Here is a 21,419-nt window from a genome sequence, read left to right on the forward strand (position 1 = left end):
AGTTAACAGTCACCACACTCCTTTCTCTATCTTGGTATGCTGTATCCTCAATTACATACAAGCTGTACAAAACAAGAAGATACAGAAGAACTGTAAAATTGTACTGCTGGAGCGTAAAACCTCTGGTATTATTATTCATTAAGCAGGATCTGGGATCTATGCAAATAAAACCATAAACAGGTCTTGCTGACAGGTTTACACTCTAAAGAACAATTTGGCATCACAGAGTGATGATTTAGAGCAGTGCATCAAGGATAGCACATGTTGCAGTTGAGCTAAGCTGGTTGGTCAAAAAAGAGGGCTTTGCAAGAGCTCAACTGTCTTGTAAGTTAATTCACATAACCAGCTAATACTCCAGGCCTAGCAACGGGAAAATTTGAAGATGCATGTGCTGAAATTAATGTTCATAGGCAAACTAATATCCCCTCCTGCCGCCTTTAAAGGGAGAAGTGGCAAGCCCAGAATGACTGCCCCACAGTTACACCTCACAGATCATACATTTGTTACAGGATAACACCTCAGGCTTTCAGGCCCAGGTATATCCCATGGTGTGGTGTTTGGCCTCCTAAAAAAAGAATAAGAACATGGAATAAGATAAAACATCAGTTTGAAAATTAGCCAGAAAACATTGCTGAAGAGAAAGAAACAAACAGCAGAAGAATGGAAAAGAGCAAGGCAATCTCTTCACACCACACACTTATATATAATTCACTCAGTTATCCATCCAGACTCGCAGTCCAGGCAATGAAAGAAGATTGGCTGTTATGGGACTTGCTTGGCACAGGCAGTGTTTTTATTCATTCCTGTAATGGGTGCATACCTTCCAACATTTGACAGATGAATATAGGTACATTTGTTTCACATTAGCCAAGAAAGTAGCTCATGGTGCACAAGGGAGCAAGAGAAATGCATAGGCTAGTTCCTTGCCTTTCCAAATTGCCAAATAGTTTGTTCCTACAAAGAATTTTTGAAGTGTCACCTTCAAAATGTAAACTTCCCCACAGCCTAGAGAGCAGATGTTGAGACAATGAGATATTACAAACCTGCTTATTTCTAATTGCCAACCACACAAAATACCACCCTCAAATGTCAAATTGTTTAGAATTTCAAGCACAATCTACCAAATATTGATCCCACAAAAAACCTATTTGTTTCAATGGATGTTTGTCGGGAGTAGCAGCAGTCAGTGGGTTAAAGCCTTCAAGGTTTTCCATGGGGGAAAGAATACTAGAAAAGATTAGAAGAAATCTGGTACTAGGTTAAGACAGCCAGTTGGACAAGAAGCTCAAGTATTAGGTGCAAAACGCAGCGAATGTGAACAGATAAACTCACCAGAGTGTATCCAGTCCACTCAGAGGAGATCAGTAGTCTAAATCCTGCAGTACCACTTCAGTAAAATAATGTTGCTGCAGCACTCTTCAAGCTGACATGGGGGAGTGAAGGCAATGGGATGTTCCTCCACTATTGCCGCTGTCTGTCTTGGCTAGTGAGAGAAGCCAGCTCTGGCCCCTGATAACTGCCACCTTGACAGTACAAACTGAGAGCATTTGCAGATGACCTTGTTCTTACATTACAAAAGCCAGAGTCCAGTACAAAAAGGGTTTTAGAAATAATTCAAGAATTTGGTCAAGTAGCAGGATTTAAATTGAATAAGTTTAAAACTAAGGTATTGGAGAAAAACTTAACACCTATTGAAAGGGAGAGGTTTCAGAATGAGACAGGTTTAACTGTGGTTAAGAAAGTTAAATATTTGGGGATTAATATGACAGCTAAAAATGTAAATTTGTTTAAGGACAACTATGAGAAATGTTGGATAGAAGTGAAAAAAGATTTGGAAATTTGGACAAATTTGAGGCTTTCCTTGTTGGGGCGAATTGCAGCTATAAAGATGAATGTATTGCCTAGAATGTTATTTCTATTCCAAACATTGCAAATAACTGATAAAATGGAATGTTTCAAGAAGTGGCAGAAAGATATTTCTAAATTTGTTTGGCAGGGCAAAAAGCCCAGAATAAAATTTAAGATTCTAACAGACGCAAAGGAAAGGGGGGGATTTGCCCTGCCAGACTTTAAATTAAATTATGAAGCAACAGCTTTCTGCTGGTTGAAAGAATGGCTACTTCTGGAGAATACAGATATCTTGGATTTAGAAGGTTTTAATAACGCTTTTGGGTGGCATGCATATTTGTGGTATGACAAGGTGAAAGTCCATAAAGCTTTTAAAAACCATGTTGTTAGGAAAGCATTATATAATGTTTGGGTCAAGTACAAAGATTTGCTGGAAAATAAAACTCCAAGGTGGCTGTCTCCAATGGAGGCAAAGGCAGTAAAAAAACTTAATATGGAATCCAAATGGCCGAAATATGGGGAGATTCTGGAACAAGAAGGGGATAAATGGAAATTGCAGAGTTATGAGAAACTGAAAAATAAAGTGCGAGACTGGCTCCATTACTATCAGATAATGGAGGTTTATAAGTTAGATAGGAAAATCGGTTTTCAGGTGGAAAAATCAAAACTGGAGACAGAACTGTTAGAACCCAATGCTAAAATATTATCAAGAATGTATAACTTGCTGTTGAAATGGAATACCCAGGATGAAGCGGTTAAATCAGCTATGGTCAAGTGGGCTCAAGATATAGGTCATAACATTATGTTTGCTGACTGGGAACAGTTGTGGACCACCGGCATGAAATTTACGGCATGTAATGCCTTAAGAGAGAATATTATGGAAATGATTTATAGGTGGTACATGACCCCAGTCAAGCTTGCAAAAATTTACCACTTGTCTGATAATAAATGTTGGAAATGTAAAGAAACTGAAGGTACATTCTTTCACCTTTGGTGGACGTGCCCAAGGATTAAGGCTTTCTGGGAGATGATCTATAATGAGATGAAAAAGGTATTTAAGTTTACCTTCTTGAAGAAACCAGAGGCCTTTCTCCTGGGCATGGTCGGCCAATTGGTGCCAAAGAAGGACAGAACATTCTTTATGTACGCCACAACAGCAGCAAGAATACTCATCGCAAAGTATTGGAAGACAGAAGATCTACCCACCGTTGAAGAATGGCAGATGAAAGTAATAGACTATATGGGACTGGCAGAAATGACTGGCAGAATCCGAGACCAGGGAAAAGAGACGGCGGAAGAAGAATGGAAGAAATTTAAGGACTACCTTAATAAAAATTGTAAAATTACTGAATGAAAGAACGATGTGGATTTGGAAATTAAGGGGTTTTCAGCTGTAATGATCAGGTATTAAGAAAAGGAAGATTAAAAAAGTTAATTGAGATAAGGGGAAGGATTTGCTGAATTGAACTAATTAGAGATTGGAATACAGGAAGGGGAGGTACGAGGAGGTCGGGAAAGTAAGGCTTATGAACATAAGGGACTGAAATTATACTTGTTATTGTATGTGGTTTGTATGTTTTGTATGTATTTTTTCTTTTTACTTTTCCTTTGTTCTTATTATTTTAGATAATTTTTTGAAAACTTTAATAAATATTATATATATATATATATATATATATAAAAGATAACTGCCACCTTGTGCAAAACATCAGGTATATAGGCTGCCATCTCTCAGCAGCAAGGACCGGCAATAGAATCACTCAGTCCTTGCGCTCATCTACTTCCAGTCAGCAAGACTGATCTCCTCTCAGTGGTGCAGCTAGGTCATTTCAGAGGCCTCCTTAGACAGCCATGTGTATTACTTCAGTTATGAAGCATACAATGGGCATTTCTCCTCCCACGCCTCACAGTCGTTCCACAGAGCAACAGACAAAGCATGTGCAGTTTTGCACTTGAAACATATTTAAATCACGGCACCATTGTTAACAATAGGGGTAAAATGGGGCTCTTCTCTGTTGATAAACACATTTACTTGGGAATAGGCACCAGTTTGTTGCAGTTAACATTGCTATATTTTTGAAGTCGACATAATAAACAAGCTTCTGTAAACATGTACATGGCAAACAGGTTTCCCCCTATTAATTAAAAACAACAAGCAGAATGCTGCAACAACTAACATCAGCCCCCAGGGCCCTGGCACACACATGTTAGTCCAGGTGCAGACACCAGACTTATGTGGCATTGCCCTCATTATCTCTGGCACTCTGGGTGCTAATTTGAGGGCCTTAGCAGCAACACGGTCTCCATTATTTAATGTCCCAGGCAAACTAGATACAGTGGTACCTTGGGTTAAGAACTTAATTCGTTCTGGAGGTCCGTTCTTAACCTGAAACTGTTCTTAACCTGAGATACCACTTTAGCTAATGGGGCCTCCTGCTGCCGCCACGCCGCCATTGTGCGATTTCTGTTCTAATCCTGAAGCAAAGTTCTTAACCCGAGGTACTATTTCTGGGTTAGCGGAGTCTGTAACCTGAAGTGTCTGTAACCTGAAGTGTCTGTAACCCGAGGTACCACTGTATCCTCCCAGTGGTAGGCAAATTGATGCCCTCCAGATGTTTCAGAGTACAACCATCAACACCAGACGGCATGGCCAACAATAAGGAAAGATTGGAAATGTAGTCCACAATATCTGGAGATCATACGATGCTGGCTAATTAATTAGCATCTAATGTTGCATCAAAGCAAGTGTTCTATACTATGGATTCCTTCAGGCATTCATCTTCTCTAAAGCAGTTACGAGACAGAGATGTTCACCTGCCCCACCCTGTGCTTGTCCAAACCCACCAAGAAAAAGTTGCTGCAGTCTCTGCATAGTTAAGTGACAGATGGAGCGTGGGAAATTCCCATAGCTCAGCATTCACACAGAAGACATTATTCAACTTATTCATTTTCCAGGATCTTGATGGACTAGGATACACAATGCGGGGAAAGTACTGTTTCAGTTATGGAGAGAAAGGCAGAAGGGCCTTATGGAAATCCACAAGACCCAACCCAAATTTCTCCTAAGCCCAAGTTATTCAAAGCATCCTCCTCCCTCCTAAAAACAATAACTTACTCACTATAAGTAAGGGGGCACACCCTCTCTGACTCCTTGTAATTCCAAATACTGTGAAGAGGTATAGGTGATGTATCTGTATTTAGGATTTACTTACTTTGCTAAACTGTTATTAGGCATTACAAATATAAAGGTAAAGGTAAAGGTACCCCTGCCCGTACGGGCCAGTCTTGACAGACTCTGGGGTTGTGCGCCCATCTCACTTAAGAGGCCAGGGGCCAGCGCTGTCCGGAGACACTTCCGGGTCACGTGGCCAGCGTGACATCGCTGCTCTGGCGAGCCAGAGCCGCACACGGAAACGCCGTTTACCTTCCCGCTGGTAAGCGGTCCCTATTTATCTACTTGCACCCGGAGGTGCTTTCGAACTGCTAGGTTGGCAGGCGCTGGGACCGAGCAGCGGGAGCGCACCCCGCCGCAGGGATTCGAACCGCCGACCTTTCGATCGGCAAGTCCTAGGCGCTGAGGCTTTAACCCACAGCGCCACCTGCGTCCCGTATTACAAATATAGGCCATCATAAAACATCCATATATATAAAATTTTAAAATATATACAAATAAACAGCCATGTAAAATATGCAATAACGAGGATTTTCATTGGAGTTTCTTCCCGCTAAGTACAGTGGTACCTCGGGTTAAGTACTTAATTCAATCCAGAGGTCCGTTCTTAATCTGAAACTGTTCTTAACCTGAAGCACAGTTAATGGGGCCTCTTGCTGCCACTGCGCCGCCGGAGCACGATTTCTGTTCTCATCCTGAAGCAAAGTTCTTAACCCGAGGTACTATTTCTGGGTTAGCAGAGTCTGTAACCTGAAGCGTATGTAACCCGAGGTACCACTGTAGTGCCATTCACTTCTCGGCCTTTTGGCTAAGATCAAGTGTAGTGTAGTTCAAGAGGACAGGAACAGCAGCAGTGAGAGGAGAACATTTTTGAAAAAGGCAAAGGAGGCTCCCATTTTGGTTCCTTTAACTATAAAGGGCAAATTCCACCTGTTTCTGCAGTGTTGCAAATGAGGGCATACCTAAGATAGTGGAACCACATTGCCTTAGCAAAATTTAGGTTATAATAGCTCCTGCCAGAGCAAAAGACAGCTTCTCAGCATGCCAGCGGCTCAGTGGCAGAACTGATGCCATTGTTATGTGGAAAACTGATCCCTGACGAGGATGGCAAGGTCACAGCTGTGGATGCACTTTACTTTTTAATGTGTCACGAAAAGGGCATAACATTTACTTCTGCAAATCTCCATCTGGGGCTCAGTGATTAACCAAACCCAGCAATCACAAAGGTCCTTCTATAAAAGAAGGAAATAAAATATTTAACAAGAGATTTACTGGGGGTTTGGGGGGGGGGGGGTTCCAGCCTCAGCCTCAGCCTTGTTACAGAGGCCAACAATTCACCTTTTTAAAAGTACATAAGCCAAGGGGGTCAGAACAGAGACCGTTTCTTATTTAACAATTTTAAGCTGAAATTAAAACAATGCACTTTGCTCAGGCAGAGGATTGGCCAAACATGCAACCCAGTCATTCTAGCATGTGCCGATATCAGAGCTGGACAAAAACATCAAAATGAGTATTAGGCTGGCTGCCCATGGGCAGATGTGGAGCTAGCTGTGGAGCTACAATTAATCCAGAATGCGGCAGCTAGACTGGTGACTGGGAGCAGCCGCCGAGACCATATAACACCGGTCTTGAAAGACCTACACTCGCTCCCAGTACGTTTCTGAGCACAATTCAAAGTGTTGGTGCTGACCTTTAAAGCCCTAAACGGCCTCGGTCCAGTATACCGGAAGGAGCGTCTCCACCTCCATCGTTCTGCCTGGACACTGAGGTTCAGCGCTGAGGGCCTTCTGGCGGTTCCCTCGCTGCGAGAAGCCAAGTTACAGGGAACCAGGCAGAGGGCCTTCTCGGTAGTGACGCCCACCCTGTGGAACGCCCTCCCACCAGATGGCAAAGAGAAAAATAACTACCAAACTTTTAGAAGACATCTAAAGGCAGCCCTGTTTAGGCAAGCTTTTAATGTTTAATAGGTTATTGTATTTTAGTGTTTTGTTGGAAGCCGCCCAGAGTGGCTGGGGGGACCCAGCCAGATGGGAGGGGTATAAATAATAAATAATAATAATAATAATAATAATAATAATAATAATAATAAGCTGCTCCAGCATCTGGAGCGGCACACATGATGTGCACGTGGGGGCGGGGCAAGCATCCTAGGGGGCGGGGTGAATGTCGCAAGGGGGCAGCGTGGCGATGTCACACCCCCCTCAGGGATGACACCCGGGGCGGACCGCACCCACTGCACCCCCTTTCTCTGCCAGTGCCCATGGGTACTTTTGTTGGCCGGGCACAACCAGCAACGTGGACTTCTGTCAGACTATCCTTTACAAGCCGTGACTGCATCTGACCATGGTGGGTTTCAACCTTTCATCCGGAAATCGTTGCTTTAGATTATTCAGTACTATTCAGTACTGATTTATGAATCATTAGTGAATCAATAAAGGAACTAGGTGGTGCAGAATATAGGTCTTTCAAGTATGCCAGTAATTTTAGAATGCTCTGACTCCCATCAAAGATAACAGAAAGCATATATCTGAGGCCGTGGGAAGCAGGATAGAACCCTCACTAATCAGTAGCAATAATAAGAAGTATCAAGCCAGTGTAAAACAGGAAGTGAATACATTTTGTAAGAGTGTGCAAAATGAAGAAGTTCTCCACCTATTCGTCTCTCTAGCCACTCATCGCCAACTATTTTCTATCACTTACAAAAAACCCTAATGAGTCCAGTCTTCATTTCCAAGGAAACTGGAGATAATAGGAAATGCATGTCTCTTCACACTGAAGTATCAGTTATGTTAAGTTTCTTGAAAAGAAGCCTTGGAACTGAAAGAGCTTTGGCTTTTGCAATTGTTTGGGGCATCACAATTGAACACCATGGAAACTGGGACGGATGTCACAAAGCCTGGTTTGAACAATATCAGGAAGTGGAACACAGAAGTGCACCCGAGAAGCACACAGACGATGATTAACTGATTGGGAGTAGGGGGTGTTGTTGTTGTTTAGTCGTTTAGTCGTGTCCGACTCTTCGTGACCCCATGGACCAGAGCACGCCAGGCACTCCTGTCTTCCACTGCCTCCTGCAGTTTGGTCAAACTTATGCTGGTAGCTTCGAGAACACTATCCAACCATCTCGTCCTCTGTCGTCCCCTTCTCCTTCTTTCCATCTTTCCCAACATCAGGGTCTTTTCCAGGGAGGGAGTAGGGGGTAGTGACTGTCTATTTCTCAACCTTCGTATGGGGAAAACTCGCTATTGTAGAAAGGTAAAAAGGTAAAGGACCCCTGGACAGTTAAGTCCCGTCAAAGGCGACTATAGGATTATGGCGCTCATCTCGCTTTCAGGCCGAGGGAGCCAGCATTTGTCCACAGACAGCTTTCTGGGTCACGTGGCCAGCATGACTAAACCACTTCTGGCGCAAGGAATACTGTGACAGGAGCCAGAGTGCATGGAAATGCCGTTTACCTTAAACTGCTTGAACTGCTAGGTTGGCAGGAGCTGGGACAGAGCAACGGGAGCTCATCCCGTCATGGGGATTCGAACCGCCGACCTTCCAATTGGCAAGCCCAAGAGGCTCGGTGGTTTAGACCACAGCACCACCCACATCCCTACCCATAGAGAAGCATTAAGACCTTTGAAAAAAAAGGGTAATCAGTTAGCTTCCAGGTCTGTTATTCAGACTGATAATAGTTAGTTTAATTATAAAACCTGATGTGAACAAATATTTTAAAGAAAACAAATTAACAAGCATTTGCAGATGTGAGAGCAGCTTTTGTCTATTTTATTGTGACCTCAATATTACAGCCATTTATTCATTCATTCATTCATTCATTCACCATCCCATGCTTGCTTGTGCAGGCATGCACACATATGCAAATCTAATTGTCTGTCCTTTGTTTGAGCCACTTTCAATAATCAGCAAGGCAGGATATGACACTCAAAACACAAAATCACTTGCAGCGATATGCATTCTAGAAGAGCAGCCACATTAATACATTGTTTTAGAAGGACAAAAGTGGCACACACGCCATACATTTAGCAAACGACTTCCCTCTCACCCCCCAAAAGTAATGGGAACTGTAGTTTGGTAAGGATACTAGGAATTATATCGTAAACTGCAGTTCCCAGGGATTCTTTGCAGGGAGCCATGTGCTTTAAATGAATGATATGTACACAGCCAAGGAACCCAGAGGCCCTGAAACCAGTGTGTCTTACAAATGGACAGATTGGTGTCTCAAGATCAACAGAGCCATGAACCAAAAGCACCCTGGCAAGAGCTTTCTTTGGAGCAATGATTTTTTTATGTGTGCTTGGCATGATTGCCCTGTCCAAAACTCCAGTGCTGTTTACAGCAAAAAGTTCCAGACTAAGCTACACAGTTAGCATGACGAACTTGATGTACAGGAATAGTAGCACACTGATCAACTGCAAATATTTTTTGTTGTTGCCATGCCTTTAAATTCAAGTTCAAGGTCGTAAGTTTACTGTTCTAGCCAAACTTGTATTAGGCAAATGTATTAATAAAATAATGCAGAACATACATCTATAAAAATCCATAATATAAAAAATACTTTGCCAAGTTCCTGAGCATTAAAACAGTTTCCCTTGCGCATCTCTGACGGCTCCAATTCTAGTATTATTTTGCCTTTTTAAAATCCAATTTGCCAATATCCATGATGTAAGAGAGAGAGGTTACCAGAGACACCAACAAACTCAATTCCAGCATGATTTCAGATCCAACCTCTGAATCAACGCAACAATTTCTAGCTATTCTGTCTTACTAACCTATTTTTCCTCTTCTTTCTATCTTTCTTTCTTTCTTTCTTTCTTTCTTTCTTTCTTTCTTTCTTTCTTTCTTTCTTTCTTTCCAGCCTGTGCACAAACGGCTACTCTGTGTGTTTCGAAGTTACTGTATTACTGTCACTTAAAAGAAACCAAACCATTTCTGCCAGGATATGCCTGCTTTCTTCTGTGAACAAGGGTTTCAGAAAGTAATCTCTAGGATCTCTATATAAGGGACAGGCTAACAGATAATGAGTAATGCCTTCCACCTGAGGGTTGACCACAAATACAAAGTCTATCTGTGTATGGGACCTTGTTGTAGAGGCGCTCCAAGACTGCAGTGGGCATCACTTGGAAACAGAGATCAATAAAGTCATTTCTTAAGGAAACTGGTAAGAGTTTGGTCAGGTAACTAGCTCTAAAATGCTCTCTTCTCAAGAGAGGATACCAAGGGGGAAGTTTGGTGTTTCTAATTAGTTGTAGATTCTGGATTCTGTCAAAAAGAGCCAATTCCTTCGTTGGCACTTTAACAAGGTCAAAGAAGAGCTCAGCAGTTCTGGAAAATAATAATAGTCCAAAACACCTTGACAAACTGCTTTCTATAGTTGGTTATCACCCAATTCCATATAGCACAGTGCAGGAAAACACTCAGTAGGCACAGTAGCAATTTTTAAAACATACTTTAACTCAGTGCAGTCTGCTCTTGCCTTAATTGTTGGCTTCCCCAGATTCTGTATGAAGAAGAGCTGCTGCTACTTCTGATGGTACAGAGCAAAGCTTGCGGGGGGGGACCAACCGCAGAGTTCCCAAAACTTTAACAGAGTTCAAATCGGAGCCCCAGATTTCAACACCATAGACTATTGGAGTAAGTCATTTGCTACCAAAAATATTTAGGGCAGGTTCAATTTGCTGGAAGATATCAACAAGATTTGGAGTTTTGCTCATAGAAGGTTGACGCAAGCTCATCTGATGATTACGATACAGTGTCTCTTGAATATCACTGCTCTGTCTGTGAAATCATTTCAGTGTTTTCACGCCCTGTATTTCTCTACACATTCTTGCAGATTTGGGTGTTGGTATGCATTCTGTTACAGGACACAGGGTCACTGGTGTTGGAAAGTGTTTGTTTACCTTTTAAATAAGTATGCCAATCAGTGGCCTAACATCTACTTTAGGTAATAATAATAATAATAATTTTTTATTTATACCCTGCCCTCCCCAGCCAAGACTGGGCTCAGGGCAGCTAACAAGCAATAAAAAAACAAGTTGATTAAAATACAATTTAAAAGATTAAGATACAACATTAAAACATTAGGACGTAGTCTCTTCATAGGAGGAGAAAGGAAAAAGAAAGAGGGGGAGGGAATCAAACTGATTCTAAGCCAAAGGCCAGGCAGAACAACTCTGTCTTACAGGCCCTGCGGAAAGAAATCAGATCTTGCAGGACCCTTGTCTCATGAGACAGAGCATTCCACCAGGCCGGAGCCAGTGTTGAGAAGGCCCTGGCTCTGGTTGAGGCTAATCTAACTTCCTTAGGGCCCGGGACCTCTAGGGTGTTGCTATATGTGGACCTTAAGGTCCTCCGTGGGGCATACCAGGAGAGGCAGTCCTGTAGGTACGAGGGTCCTAGGCTGTGAAGGGCTTTAAAGGTCAAAACCAGCACCTTAAACCTGACCCTGTCCTCCACCGGGAGCCAGTGCAGCTGGAAAAGCACTGGGTGAATATGCTCCCATGGCAGAGATCCTGTGAGGAGCCTCGCTGCAGCATTAAGCTACCTCGCATTAAGCTGTACGCTACCTCGGTATGTAACCTCTAATGCCTCTTCAATTATAGTTTAGCCGGGTCCCAATATGACCTGCTCCAGCACTCTAACAAAGTCTTTTTTTCAATATCTTGTGCTCTTTGGGTCTCTGCAAGTTATTGATATCATCTGCTTTCCTGCTCTCATTTTAGAGAATGGACCCAAGGAAAAGAAAAGAACTCATAAACATTCAGGATAGGTTTCATTATGAATTTGCATCAGTTAAGTACAAAGGTTACCCAAATTATCCACCAAATGAGAAGCTGCCCTTTAGTCAAACTGACTCACCATTGTATTTCAATAGTTTAAAATATTTGAGCAGCAAGGATTTCTACTCACCCCCCCAACCCCCGGTCCAATAATAGATATTAAGAAAGAAAACAAAGAGAGTCTTTTTAAACCAGTCCCATGTTGTTTGCAAAGGCAGAACTAGGGGTAGTTTTAAGCTCTTTGGGCAGAAGACCAAGGTTTCAGTCAGGGGAGTTTTATATCCTAAAGACAGTAAGTAAAATATTTATTAAGAAGAATATCTATTTTTAACTAAGGATGATTTCAGTTCTATTATTTATGCGTCTGCAGCACACAGACACCAGCACTTCCCTCCTTGTAGGAAATGTGAATCAGAGCACTGAGGGGCGAGAAACAGGGCAAGATTGTGAGGGGCGTGTGGGTGGGTGTTCAGGAGTGTTGAGCTTTGGCACTGGTTACACATCACAGATGGCGGGTACCCTCTGGGGGAGCCAAATGACCAGCTTTCACTGCTTACAGGACCTAGTGACACGCCCTTCTGCTTCAGTGGCAGAGAAAGCATGATGTTACTTATGTTCTGCCTTCAACATGCGCATAGCTTGCGGAACACACAGCTTATGTCTGTGGCATTTTAGCAAAAAGAGACAGCAGCTCCAAAGCTGCTAGTCTGCCAAATTATACAGCACCAAATCGGAAGAGCAAACATATTTGCCCCGTTCCTAACAAATGAAAAATTAATAACATGCTATGTGCGTGTTAAAGAGGACTAGGCAGAACATAAGTAACATCATGTATTTTTCTGTCTATAAGACGCCCCCATATATAAGACACCCCTATTTGGGGGGGACTCCCATTTAAGAAAATGGGGGGAGATCTATCTGTGTACAGTGGTACCTCGGGTTACATACGCTTCAGGTTACAGACACTTCAGGTTACAGACTCTGCTAACCCAGAAATAGTACCTCGGGTTAAGAACTTTGTTTCAGGATAAGAACAGAAATCGTGCGGCAGCGGCGCAGCAGCAGCAGGAGGCCCCATTAGCTAAAGTGGTGCTTCAGGTTAAGAACAGTTTCGGGTTAAGAATGGACCTCCAGAATGAATTAAGTTCTTAAGCCGAGGTACCACTGTATAAGATGCCCCTCAAATTTTGGACATTATTTTTTAGGGAAAAAACCTAGTCTTATACACAGAAAAATACTGTATATATACATATATATTTCACGGCAAAGGAAATATTCAGAATTAGACGGCAATAGGTTTCAGGACACACCAAAAGGAAGGATTTCTTTTCACGGCGCATCATTAACATGCAGAATCCACTGCCACAAGATGCTAGTTTATAGCTTTTAAAAGGGGTTAGACACATTATTTCAGACATAGGTTGGTAATTCTACTAACACATTCCATCAGTGAAAGGATGGCTACTGCCATGGGACTTCCTCCCCTCCCCTTGTGTGCACCCCACACCCTCCCTGAATCTGTTCCAGAGGATTGGGAGAACCAGCGGTGGACCTTGGGCTCTCAAATTTCAGCTACACTCAGTGTGGCACTAAAATTTGGTGCCCGCGCCTCTCACACTCTGTTCTAGAGCATTGTTTTGGCACCCCCTGCAGCACTGTGCCCAGTGCAACTGCTCTGGTCACAGTACCCTAAAACTTCCTCTGGGGGAACCCCCTAGAAGAGATTTAGGAGGTGCATGTGAAGAGGGGAAGGGGAGGTCTGATGATGTTAGCTGTAATCCTTGCACTAACTTAGGGGCTGGATGCAACCCATGGTGTTTGGGACAATCCAGAGGAGAGAGAGAGCTATTGCTTTCACACTTTGATTGACTGGCCACAAACTGGACTGAGAATGCTCCAAATCCAGCAATGCACTCATAGGTGCCAACGTCCTGGGGCCCTGGGTGCCCGATCACCCACAAAATTCCTCATGAAGGGGTTGGGCACCCACAAATTTCAGTGCCAGGGCCATGCATGCTGCATGGCACTCATGGCCCTGGGCATCTATGGTCACGGGGCCAAGTTGGCACTCCTGAGTGCACTTCTTGTTTTCTATGTTCTACATGGTGGCCATGAACTTGTTTGGAGCCAGGGGAAAATGATTACCTTGGAAACCTGCCACATAGGACCAAAGAGCTGATACCTTCTAAGAGCTCCATGAAATTTTGCCTATCCCAGTTTTCTCCTTTATGTCACTGCAGTGGTCTGGCCAATCCTCTCCCTCCCTCCCTTACTGTGGAATACAAGGTGTTTATCTGTGCCACAGAAGTTTAGGCAGGCAGATCATTGCTGCACCAGCAGGGATGGGAAGTCGGACTTGCCAGAATTCCTCCCACCACTGAGCAGTTAAACACAGATGAGCCTTCCCTGGATAGAGAGCTCACATCAATAATCAATTGGTTTCCTCCAGATTAATATCCTGTATTGGTTGCATTACACATTCCTTTATTTGTACATTTTTGCACATTTTGTATAATATAATGGAAAACCTGGCACAGTTTGCTTTAAGTTATTGCCATGAGCACTCATAAAAAAAAATTACTACTGATAAGCAAAGAACGCAACATTCACTTCCAAATAAAGACAGCTTTGCAAATGGGGCTCCTGTTAACTCCTGGATGGTGCTCACTACCAGAGAAAGGGGGGGGGAGAGATATAAAATGGGACAGAAGCACTGTTTTTAACTAAACATTTCTGTAGTGAAAAATGAATCTCTTGTCTGCTTTTTTAATGGCACTTTAAACATGAACATCCTGGCTTTCTGCTCATCTGGAGCTGCTTTCTCTCTTGAAGTGTAAAGGGAACATTTTTGGGGTGTAGGGACAGAGGAGCTATTCATTTTCTGGAGCAAACTGACCTACTGCAATCCTGCACCCTGTAAATGTGCATCTGTTCCATCTATTTCAATAGGACCTGGGTGAGTATTGAAAATGCAGGATTTCTATCGCTGTGTAGAAATAAATTCCAAATTATTTAGGTACTTCAGGCTGCGATTCCATACTCCCTTACCTGGGAATAAGCCCAATGGAATTCAGTGGGACTGCACTGTTTAGGCTGGGGTGTAAACTGGAGGAAAATCTCTCTAAAATGGTCTAGTTAGCATAATTAATCCTGCCTCATTGCAGCAAATTGGAGAAAGAGGCTTCCTGGATCCCTGTCCAGCCTCGTGATTGTACACTCTCTCTTGATAGCTGTCTGAATAAGATGTTACATAAATAAAACGTTAGCTCATTTGTTATATCACTAGAATTCTGTGCTTGTTCACAACACTTGTTAAAAAATTTCCCCCTCAGCTCCACCCCATGCATATTTATAAATAGATGTACTGTGAGTGGTATCATACAAATCTCTGAACAGACTTTCTCCTTCTCCAGCATAGGAATGTTTCCCTACATTTGGTAAGTTCTATAGAGCAATATCTGCTCTGGCTTGGCAGCAAAATAGCCCCTAATCCGAGGAAACTCAGACTCAAACGAACCCCAGTTAGCTATGTCTAGGTCTGCCAGAAGCATTCAAGCAAAATGTCTAGTTTGCTGACATGTCTGTTGTGTCAAACACAACATCTCAAGAAGGGAGGGCTGGAGGGCTGGCATTCTGCCCATCCAGCACAAGAGTCACTTAGGAGGAAGGCACATCCTGTAGTGAAGAAAGAAATGCTGAACTTCATGGCCTCCTGCCTAAAATTAGGTCTCCCTGAGTGCCCTTGTGCTTAGGTTCTACTGCAAGCTTCTCACAGGCATTCTGGATGAGACGGGCCACCAACCTGATCCAGCAGAGCTCTTCCAGCAGAGAGCCAGTGTGGTGTAGTGGTTAAGAGCGGTAGACTCATAATCTGGTGAACCGGGTTCGCTTCCCTGCTCCTCCACATACAGCTGCTGGGTGACCTTGGGCTAGTCACACTTCTCTGAAGTCTCTCAGCCCCACTCACCTCACAGAGTGTTTGGTGTGGGGGAGGAAGGGAAAGGAGAATGTTAGCTGCTTTGAGACTCGTTTGGGTAGTGATAAAGCGGGATATCAAATCCAAACTCCTCCTCCTCCTCCTCCTCCTCCTCCTCCTCCTCTTCTCTTCTTCTTAGTTGAATACGAAAGATTACACAAACACTCCATTGTCCTCCAGACTGTGGTCCTGCCATCCACATCGGGCTGATGCAGGCACTGCTTCTCCACCCCACAGCAGGGTGGGAAGATACATGTAGAGGCTGAGAGAAAGAGGGTGGTTTGCTTAAGGTGACCTAGGGTGAAATCCTCTGCACAGGAATCACAGAACTGTAGAGCTGGAAGGGACCCTGCGGATCATCTAGGGTCCAACTCCCTGCAATGCAGGAATACGCAGTTGTCCCATATGGGGATTGAACCTGCAACCTTGACATTATCAGCACCACACTCTAACCAGCTGAGCTATCCAGCTGACACCATTGACCCCTTTAAGGAGGATAAAGCTAACTAACCCTGATGGGTTGTTCTACCTTCACTGTTGGAGGCCGTATGCTTCTGAATACCAGTTGCTGGAAGCTGCCAGAGGGCAGAGGGCTGTTGCACCCAGGTCCTACTTACATGATTCCCATAGACATCTGGTTGGTCACTGTGAGAACTAGATGGTGTTAACAGCCTGGCTACCAGTTCTAACCTGGGAGAAACTCCACCTCATTATTGCCTATGTGATCTGAAAAATCAGTTTAGTTCACTTTGCAAGGAGGTAGTGCCAGATTAAACCACGTGGAAGCCCCTAGGCAGTCGAAATATCAGGGCCTCCCTTGCAAATTATCCCTTGCAAATTATTTTTTATTTTATTTATTTAACTAGATCGAGATCAAATCAATATTATTTTGATCCGTTGTCACGGTGCACCTAAAAGGCATGGGGCCCATAGGCCAGTGCCTACTCTGCCTCTCTATAAATCCAGCACTGGCTTCTTGAGACCTAAACCAGACATGGCGCGCATACAAACACCATTTGAATAGGCAATGCCAATCATCTTTGTGGGGGGCCTGGCTCCCTCAAATATTTTATTGGGGGGACTTCAGCCCCTAGGAGTTGGCTCCTCTAGTCGTCCATCATATGCACAGGATATGATGACCTTTTGCAAACCAGTCGATGTGATCCAAAAATAATGGCAATACTGTGGCTCTGGGAGACAAGCAGATTGTTCAGACCTAGATCTAATCAAAGTAGCTGAAGAGTGAATACCACCACCTGTCTCCACAAAAGAAAATCCTATCACTTTAACCACATGGCTCATACCAGGTATAGGAACTGGTGGTGACAACACCTTCCTGATCCATTCAATGCTGGTATCTCATGCTCATTAACTTCCCTTCTAAAGCTGCTTCAGGTCTGCCAACAAAATCCACTTCAGCTACACACTTGCAAAAGCTTGGGGGGGGGGCACATTGTAGCTACAGCAGCACCCCAAGTTAACCAACTCACAAATGTCTGCAAAGACCTAAGAGTGCTGGCGTAGTGTACAGTTCAGTGGGTAAAGCCTTGGACAATGCACTTGAATAGAGGAAACCTGTCTCACAGGGCTGTTGTGTTGATAACATGGGGTGAGCCCCATATATGGAGTCTTGTTTTGATTAGGGGAAGGGTGTGTGATATTAGAGATGCCCTGCGTTACAGGGATCCCCATAGTTACTGCACAGATGCAACATATCCAGGGCTGATCTCCTGATTCTTTGGATCCACCAGGAATACTTTATTCCCTGCTCTCACATGGGAGCATTCTGCACTGTGAGACATATCTCAGGAATACAGGGTCTGGGGGAGAGTTCCTCTGCAGCAGCATTGCTGGCTGCAGCTGTGCTGATGCCAGGGTCATGTCCCAAGGAAGGTGCAAGGGAATGGATTATTTCTTCTAGTGCTTAGTTTTATGTGCAGCTGTCTATGCATAGCACAGAAGGGGAAAGGGACAGTTTTATCTCTTGCAGCTGGAGACAAAGATATAAAATGGGAGAAGCAGCGTGGTGACTTCGGCTGCAATCCAAAGCTCCAGTCTGCCATGCTGGGGAGGGTTCGGGTGGCAGAGGAGAGCTCTCCCTCCACCCAACCAAAAACAGCTTCCACAGCTTCCTTTGCTCATGAAGTGATGCTTTTCCGGTACAGAGCTCCCCATTCTCCACACCAAATATGTGGATGGGGGGGAAGTAGTGCTGGTGGGATTTCTACCAGTGGCAGCCCTTAGAAAAAAAACAACCCAAATGGGGCACTTCAGGGACTGAACTGGCTGAGGATACACCAGATCCCAAGTCAACCCCACTACTACCACTTGACAGCATTGGGTCCAATCTGTGTCCAATTGTTGCACCAGCTCCAGGCTGCCAGAGCACAGAGGATGGTTTTGCCTGGCCTCTCACCTTGCACCCTGGCCAGAATGAGCAAAAGGACTGTGGCCCATCATGCCTTGCTGCAGTCTGACTGAGTTAGGATAAATGGAAACAGCAGGTGAACTCATTTAGTTGAAGGAGTCGCTGAACAGGAGGCACATTAGACAGACATTTAATTTGTTGAAAATAAGTGTTCCACTAACTGGATTGAAAATGACTGATCTGTTCCCCCCCCCCCCCAAATGTAAAAACCAGTTGGGTGGCTATGAATAGCCAGACCTCACAGATTAGAGAGGAGCAAACTGTAGACAGACCGTCTGGAAGAGCTTTGAGCATTGCAATTGTTGGAGGGGTTTTCAGGATCTATATTGCTGTGATTGCTATGATTGACTACTGAAGTGCTGTTCAAGACAGTTTGTTTCCTTCTACAAAGCAGCAACATCAGCTTTTTAAAAAACAAACCAAGGCCTTTGATAGCTTAACTTGTCTCGAGGCTAAAGATGAACCAGAATGCAATTAAAAGACCTAGGTTGCAGCCATGAAATTGAGAAGTGATAAAAGCCAGTAGAGCACAGTGGCTATAGCAGCTGTGGCCAACCCTTTGGGCAAGTGGCTGCTACAACTTCAAAGCCTGAGGCACTGCCTCTCTGCTACAAAGTGTACAAGAAGCTTGCTGTGTCTTGGGAATGCATAATATTTTAACACAGAGCCTGTTTAGGAGTCACCAGCACGGCCCCTCATTAAGCAGTGCAAGCAGTAAAGTAGGCAAAACAATGCCACCCCCAAACCAATGGGTTGTTCTGCACCAATCCAGGTTGCTACAAACTCCTGTGACACTTATATTATAGGATTGGTTGCTCGTGGGTTGTGGCGACAGGTGTAGATTTGGGAGACTAAAGTCATAGCCAGCCTCAGGAAAGACACTACATTGCAGGGGTGTTGTAAGGGCAATGTAGTAGCTCTACTTACTATAACTCTGGGGACAGAAGCTGCTCCCACTGTGGAATGTTGTCCTAATTAAAGTTACAGGGCAGCAGCTCCCCTTATGGAAGATGATAAGGGAAGAAGAAGGGTGCAGAGACAACCAAACTGGAATGCAAACCTAGGACTATTAAAAATATTGTCTTTTCTATGCAGGAAGATAAGGTGGTGTGTACTAGTTTAGAGGGCCCCATTTCATGAGGGAGTGGCTCTATTCCTTTTGTGGCTACTTCATTTTCTCCCTGAGCTGAGCGAGGCTGGTGGGTCATGAGTCCTGCAAAACAAATAATCATCACCTGTATTTCCTTTACAGTGAAAAACAGGAACTGGAACTGAAGTCAGATTAAATCTTGATCTTTCTCCTGCTTCAGTGAAGACAGGACTTTGTTTGCCTTTCCTTTTCAGTTGCTTGCCACCATTGTTTGCTTGTCTGTGCTGGTTACAGGAAATGTTTTCTACCTGTTCCTTTCTATGTAATTTAAAGCAGAGGGGCAAGTCTCTGCCACCCACCTCTCCGAATATAGCAGCTGATTGGCACAAACAGGTACAATGACATGTGGTGATTGACAAGTGGGTGGCCCTACCCATCAAAGTTGAGTGGGGGCAGGGGCTGGATAAATTTCTCCACCAATGAAATATGAAATTTGCTTTTAAAGGTGCACACATACCCTAACAAATAAAATGAGGTAATGGCTATGCTGTTTGGAAGAATGGCAAGATACCCATTTCCTTCAGAGTTGGTAAATTCTGAAGTTTGGGTGCCCTTCATGACAATCCCCACTGCCATGCTAGTACAGAGGCAGCTGGTTTATTCACTTAACATCCAGCCTGTTTAAGAGTTCCGGTGGTTTTAAAGTCTTGTTCTCTACTTTGTGCCATTTTGGTAGGTCTTAATAAAGGGACTTTTATATTTTTCCAGAATAAAAGTAGAAGTTTAGGTAACCCAAAGCCATGCATGCTAATGCAGCCTGCCTCTTCCTCTGCTTAGCTTATTTGGTGGGTTTCTCCCCAAGAAAAGCTTTATTTGATATGCAAAGGACTTGCAAATAGCACCCCTGGAGGTGAAAATAATTGCCGCTGCTGTGAAATAAGTGGTTGCACCTCATTCCTGCTCCACTACTCAATTGCTTTTATTGCCACCAATACTTTTTACTACTAACCCAAAGTGGCTGGGGCAACCCAGTCAGATGGGCAGGGTATAAATAATAAAATCACCATTATTATTATTACTACTAGTAGTATTAGTTATTAATAAATAGCAAATGCAGGAACTTCTATTTCTACGGTATTAAGCATAAATACCTTTGAATCCTTTTTGTACTACTGTTACTACCATGGATACTACTAATAGTAGTAGTAGTTAGTAATAAATAGCAACTGCTATTTCTAAGACATTGAGTATAGATACCCCTGAATTCTAAACACATTTACTAAAAACATATAAGTGCAGCTAGAATATTTTCTCTCTTAAAATGTCTGTAAAAAGCTAGGTGTTGCTGATTTGTTTGGGGAACTAAAATAAGAAATAGCAAAGCTTTTGTCTTCTGCTGAATTTTTCATTGCAAATGTTTATTCCTTACTGCAACAGCTGGGTTTGGAGAAAAGCTGGGTATGTGAAGAGGATAAAGAGCTCTGCAGAGCCCAGGAATGAACTCTGTGTCTGTGTTCTGTGTGTAAAACAAAAAGCTGCCAGATTTAAATGTATTTCTTTATTTTAAAAAACATCCTTGCTTAACAACAACAACAATAACAACAACAACAACATAAATATTTGCAGGCTGTTTCTGTTCTTGCTTACTTGGAAGTAAATCCCTCCAAGTCAGAATGCAACTCACTTCAAATTCCGCCTCAGTGGGAAAAGACATGTAAATACTAAGGGCGCAATCCCATGCCAAACTTTTCAGACTTTGTATAAGCCCGCTGAATTAGCAGACTGTGGAGATCCACTGGATTTGGGAACCCAGTCATGTGGGGGCTACACCTTCATCGCATGATGCCAGGATATATCCTAGCTTATGGAAGCTCATCACTATTGTGCTCCAACTGTATCTATCCTGAGCTACAATGCAAGAAGAGAAGGGGGGAGGGCTATACTATATTGATCATGTTGCTGTCTGATACAACTGAACCTGCAATTGCCTTCTCCTTGCTTCCCTATTACATGCAGCACCACAGTGGACATTATTCTGATACACTGTGTGAAATATCCTGCCCTGACTATATGCAGGAGCTTATGACGCACAGCACACATCTGAGGGTGGCTTAGTTGGGCAG

At 43.6% G+C, this 21,419-nt stretch overlaps 1 protein-coding gene and 1 long non-coding RNA gene across 2 annotated transcripts in view; one reads left to right on the forward strand and one right to left on the reverse strand.

Annotated features, from left to right (window-relative positions):
• The window catches only part of LOC307209943 (uncharacterized protein), a 501,253-nt gene that overhangs the window by 116,344 nt on the left and 363,490 nt on the right, over nucleotides 1–21,419 (forward strand). The window lies entirely within an intron of this gene.
• LOC307210833 lies at nucleotides 1,428–7,823 on the reverse strand. The gene is made up of 4 exons (XR_013836165.1): nucleotides 7,673–7,823; nucleotides 4,968–5,039; nucleotides 3,544–4,815; nucleotides 1,428–1,523 (listed from the first exon to the last, which is right to left on the reverse strand). It is a non-coding gene; the product is annotated as an uncharacterized lncRNA (long non-coding RNA).

This window comes from Podarcis cretensis (genome assembly GCF_951804945.1).
Source record: "Podarcis cretensis genome assembly, chromosome: 2".
Taxonomy (NCBI): Eukaryota; Metazoa; Chordata; class Lepidosauria; order Squamata; family Lacertidae; genus Podarcis; species Podarcis cretensis.